Source organism: Oncorhynchus mykiss, chromosome 12, assembly GCF_057628025.1.
Source record: "Oncorhynchus mykiss isolate SJ-2025 chromosome 12, ASM5762802v1, whole genome shotgun sequence".
Lineage (NCBI taxonomy): Eukaryota > Metazoa > Chordata > Actinopteri > Salmoniformes > Salmonidae > Oncorhynchus > Oncorhynchus mykiss.
Window position 1 is genome coordinate 71,920,259 of NC_143033.1, and position 5,588 is coordinate 71,925,846.

Sequence of the window (5,588 nt, forward strand, 5' to 3'; positions counted from 1 at the left end):
GAGCCCGTTTAGAGGTCTCAGCAGTATTAAATGCTTAGTCCCTCCTCGTGGGCGGGCCCTGCTGCCTCCCTCCAACAAGCTCGGTCACTGACAGTCCCGAGTGTCCTCTTAGGACTCTCAGGGAAAGTAGATAAGGCAAGCGCGCCCAAGACCTAGGCCTGTGGTATTTTTGGCATTGTCTGATGGTGATGAATGTATTAATGCTTTTATATTACGGTATTTTAACTATTCAACCAACACTCACATTTGGCCAGTGTTGACAAGTAAAAGTCCGATGACGACAAATTGGATGACGACTAATGTCCCCATCCCGAAGGAAACGGTTTGATAAATTGAAGCCTGCCACATTTTTCATACAGGACTTGTTTATACAAATGGACAATTAAGCTTAAATAAATACAAAATTGCATTTACGTCTTTAGCTATAACTGTAGGATAATGTTCCCGTTGGGGGGATTTTATGGCTGTATCTGATCAGATAACATGTCCATCACAACACGAGGCATTTGTTTGCTTCTAGCAATATCAACCCAATTTTTCAACATAAATATGGTTCCTGGACCATGACATTTATAACTTTATGGTTTCAAATATATGTGAATTATCAGTTAAGGCTAAATGTTGAGGCATTGTAATATAGCCTACTGAAAGGACACGACACAAAAGGTGCTATCTAGAAGCTAAAAGGGTTCTTCGAACTCATTTGAATAATTATTTTTGGTTCCAGGTAGAACCCTTTTGGAACACAAACGGGTTCTACCTGGAATCAAAAAGGGTTCGCCTATGGGGACAGCCGAAAAACCGTTTTGGAACTCATTTTTTTCTGTGTACCTAACCTTTCTCTTATTTAATCAAATTAGCCTGAGCTGTTCTTGCTCTGCGGGTTTTATTGATCTGAAGACGTCAGACATTTGACAGCACAAAAACTGTCTCAAAGGGTAATCTATTCATTAATACGCACATATTTGATCGCGACACCAAACTTTCAGTTGCATCAAGTGGTTGTCTCTTATCGTCAGATATTTGAGGAGCGCCAAGGATAACATACCTGTAGGCTAGCCTATGCAGTGTCCCCACTAGATATCAACGACAGATACATCTTGCTTAATTAATGAAAGGCACTCGATGACAGGTATATCTGTCTGACAATGCCATTTTAATCGTTCCTTGGAGTTAATTGATTATTACAAGTGAATTGATTGGATTTAATTTAATTGATTTGATTGTTTGCGCTGGTGTTAGACAAAATAATCTCCAATCCATTGCCTAATCTCCAATCAAAATCACCAATTGGGCCATTTATACGCAGGCCTAGGCTAGCCTGCGTAAAAATCATATCCAGTCGACTAGTTTTTAAAAACCTCTCAAATTCAACATAACGCTTGTGTTGTGTCTTATAATGAGCTGCACCCTGGTCTCGTAGACTACACGTCAGCGGGGTTTAGGCTTTACAGTGAGTCAAATCGTGGGCACGGTCAGAGTGAACAAGAGACATCGGCATGGCATGCCATGGTGCACTTGACTGGCGGGCCTTGGGGTAATTACGCACGCTTAGATATTCAAACAGATAAAGCAATATTGTGCAACACTCTTTGGTGTTTCTGTCACAGTCAGAGCCGGCAAGTATTATCACCGCGCGCATGTAAAGCAGCAATGGAATTCAGTCACTTGGGTAACCTGGCAGAGGTCATGGTTGGTATGAGGTAAACGCATCCAGGTTGATGATACATCGTGCTTGGAGCGAGATTAACTGTGAATTTCCGATACAGACAAATAGACTGTTGGCGTTTATTTGGGGTTCTCTCAGTTGCCATCAGTTTTCAGTTGTTTTCTCATCAGACTGTTGCATAATGGTGTTTTTTCTCTCCATTTGATAGCCTACAGGACTTGTTTTCGGATGTATGTTCCACTTCTATTTTCATTGGTGGTTTTATGCAAGCATTTGTCCAGTCAGAAGTTATATATTCTTTGTGATGAGTCAGCCTGGTCTCATAGACTAGAAGTTACATATTAAACAAATACGAAATACAGAAAGACCGAAAATTAGTATATGTTACATTTGGTATGGTTACATAAGACAGATGGTTACTTAAAGTGGAACTGACAGCATTTTAACCACTTTGCAGATATGACACAAACAACAACATTAACCGGAAGGTTGCTGGATCTAATCCCTGAGCTGACAAGGTTGTTCTGCCCATGAGCAAGGCAGTTAACCAGCTGTTCCCTGGGTGCCGAAGAGGTGGATGTCGATTAAGGCAGCCCCCTGCACCTATACACAGACTCATCTTACCGGACGGAGTGTGCTGTTCTATCTAGCAGGTACAGCGAATATCCCGCCAGCTAAATGTTATCCATGTCGTCATTCAGCCAGATCATACTTTTTAGTATGAACAGCACACTGTTCTGTCATACTTTTTAGTATGAACAGCACACTGTTCTGTCATACTTTTTAGTATGAACAGCACACTGTTCTATCATACTTTTTAGTATGAACAGCACACTGTTCTGTCATACTTTTTAGTATGAACAGCACACTGTTCTATCATACTTTTTAGTATGAACAGCACACTGTTCTGTCATACTTTTTGGAGAAATGTCCTCAGGTCTGATGAAACAAAAATAAAACTGTTTGGCCATAATGTTTGTTATGTTTGGAGGAAAAAAGGGGAGGCTTGCAAGCCAAAGAACACCATCCCAACCGTGAAGCATGGAAGTGGCAGCATCATGTTGTGGGGGTGCTTTGCTGTACGAGGGACTGGTGCACTTCACAAAATAGATGACTCATGAGGAAGGAAAATTATGTGGATATATTGAAGCAACATCTCAAGACATCAGTCAGGAAGTTAAAGCTTGGTCACAAATGGGTCTTCCAAATGGACAATGACCCCATGTGATGAAAGAAATAACAGCTGAAATAAATCATTCTCTCTACTATTATTCTGACATTTCTCATTCTTAAAAATAAAGTTGTCCTAACTGACCTAAAACAGGGATTTTTTACAAGGATTAAATGTCAGGAATTGTGAAAAACTGAGTTTACATGTATTTGGCTAAGGTGTATGTAAACTTCCGACTTCAACTGTACATACCTCAACCAGAAGCCATGGATTGCAGGCAACATTCGCACTGGTTCAGGACTCTAACCCGGAAGCTTATAAAAAGTCCTGCTATGCCCTCCAACAAACCATCAAACAGGCAAAGCGCCAATACAGGACTAAGATTGAATCGTACTACACCGGCTCCAATGCTCATCGGATGTGGCAGAGCCTGCAAACTATTACAGACTACAAAGGGAAGCACAGCCATGAGCTGCCCAGTGACACGAGCCTACCAGACGAGCTAAATCACTTCTATGCTCGCTTCGAGGCAAGCAACACTGAGGCATGCATGAGCACATCAGCTGTTCCAGACAACTGTGTGATCACGGTCTCCGTAGCCAACGTGAGTAAGACATTTTAACAGGTCAACATTCACAAGGCTGCGGGGCCAGACGGATTACCAGGACGTGTGCTCCAGGCATGTACTGACCAACTTGCAAGTGTCTTCACTGACCTTTTCAACATGTCCCTGATTGAGTCTGTAATCTCAAATGTTTCAAGCAGACCACCATAATCCCTGTGCCCAAAAACACTAAGGTAACCTGCCTAAATGACTACAGACCCGTAGCACTCACATCCATAGGCATGAATTGATTTGAAAGGCTGGTAATGGTCCTCACAGTAAAATGATTGTACCAAATCTTAATTTTGTCTCCAGAATAGATCTTTGGAAAATATGATTTCTTTGTTTCAGCATCTTGAGAGAATGCAAATGCACTCTTAGGGACCTGTTGTGTAGCCTAAACTTTCTTTCAGCAACATAAAAGCTGACAGTATTTAATTTTCAACCACATAGAATATGCAGCCAAGATTAACTGAAATACTATTATAAACATGTTGGATCATTTTTTACAGCTTTTAATATCCTTAAAACCGGTCAAACTGATTGGCCATTTGGAAATCTCCCTGGTCCCTGAACATCCTCACTATGTGACAGAAGCAGAAATGAAAGAAAAAACTTTACTGATGTCAACTATACCGAAAATATATATATAAATGCAACAGTTTCATAGAGTTATAGTTCATATAAGGAAATCAGTCAATTGTATTTTAAAAAATTGCTTTTTAGTATTCTAGACGAGCATCAAATAATGACGAGAGAAGTTGCATGCATCTAATTATAGACAAGTTGACTTACAAATAGCCTACCACTTGTCGAAAATGATAAGCAGAAAAATATGTAAATGAGTCTTTAAAAAAATAATAATCCTGCACCGCCTGTCTTTCTGCCGTCCCCGAGTAACGTGCGCAAGTAGCCTACATGAAAACATCATGGTTGTGTTTATACCACATTAAAAGGTAGACTAATACATTGTAAAAGTTAAATGACACATCTTTCCTATTAGGCCCATGCAGATCCTATTAAATGAATAGGGCTTCACATGGGTTCCTGTGTGGCTCAGTTGGTAGAGCACGGCACTTGCAATGCCAGGGCTGTGGGTTTGATTCCCACGGGGGACCAGTACAAACAGTACTCTAAGTTGCTCTGAATAAGAGCGTCTGCTAAATATATTCATTGATTAGGCCCATAAAAAAGGGTGTGCAGACATAGGTCCTCGTTCTGGGAATAATTGAACTCTACTTTCACCCTTGTCCATACCAAATGTAACATATCATACTAATTTCAGTTTCCTGGATTTACATTTACTATGTTACAACTACCCAGGAATCCTGGTTGGATGAGTCCCATTCCATGAACAAGAGAGGCCTCTAAATATAGAATATATATGAAGTCTCAAACTGATTGCACAAACCTTCCAGAACAATGGCAATTTTCATTGGATTTTCAAATACGCTTGCCTGTTTTAAAATAAATTGGCTATGTTGAGTTGAAGAACAGAATGTACAATGAAAGCACAGATCTCAAAATGACCCAATCTCAAATGATTTGTGTAGCCAAGCAACTATAAAGTTAGTAAAACGATTGTAAATCATGACAAATTATCAAGGAAGTCAGTACTCAGAAATGGGGTCAATAAAATGTACCACTATGTCATTGTGTTTTCTCAAGGAGTGGACAATAGTTTTTTAAAATGTCTCATACTGAGTTGTTTAAATGTCTCAACTATTCAGGAGTTGTCTAAAGCGCAACGAGATCTGGCAACCAGACTTGAGCTAGACACACCCACCTACATCTATAGGTGAATGTCTCATTGAAAAGATCCAAGATTCAGCAGTTCTGACCATCATGTATCTGGGAGATCTCTGTCAGTTTCAGGATAAAAAGGTCAAATCTTGAATCTCCCGTACTGTACCATCCCCAAACCAACACTGAGGAAGAAGAGCCTGCAGCTCCAGACTGGACAAGCTCAGCTCTGGCCTTTGTCACTTTGAATGGAGTTCAACTTCCTCTCTCATTATTGTTTACTACTCAATATCCCCTATATATGTAGTCTTTCTCCTACACAACCCAGATCCAACTCTGTTGAATTATCCAGTGCTTTGATGAGAAGAGAGAAACAAGCTGATAAAGTCTAAAAGAGAGAA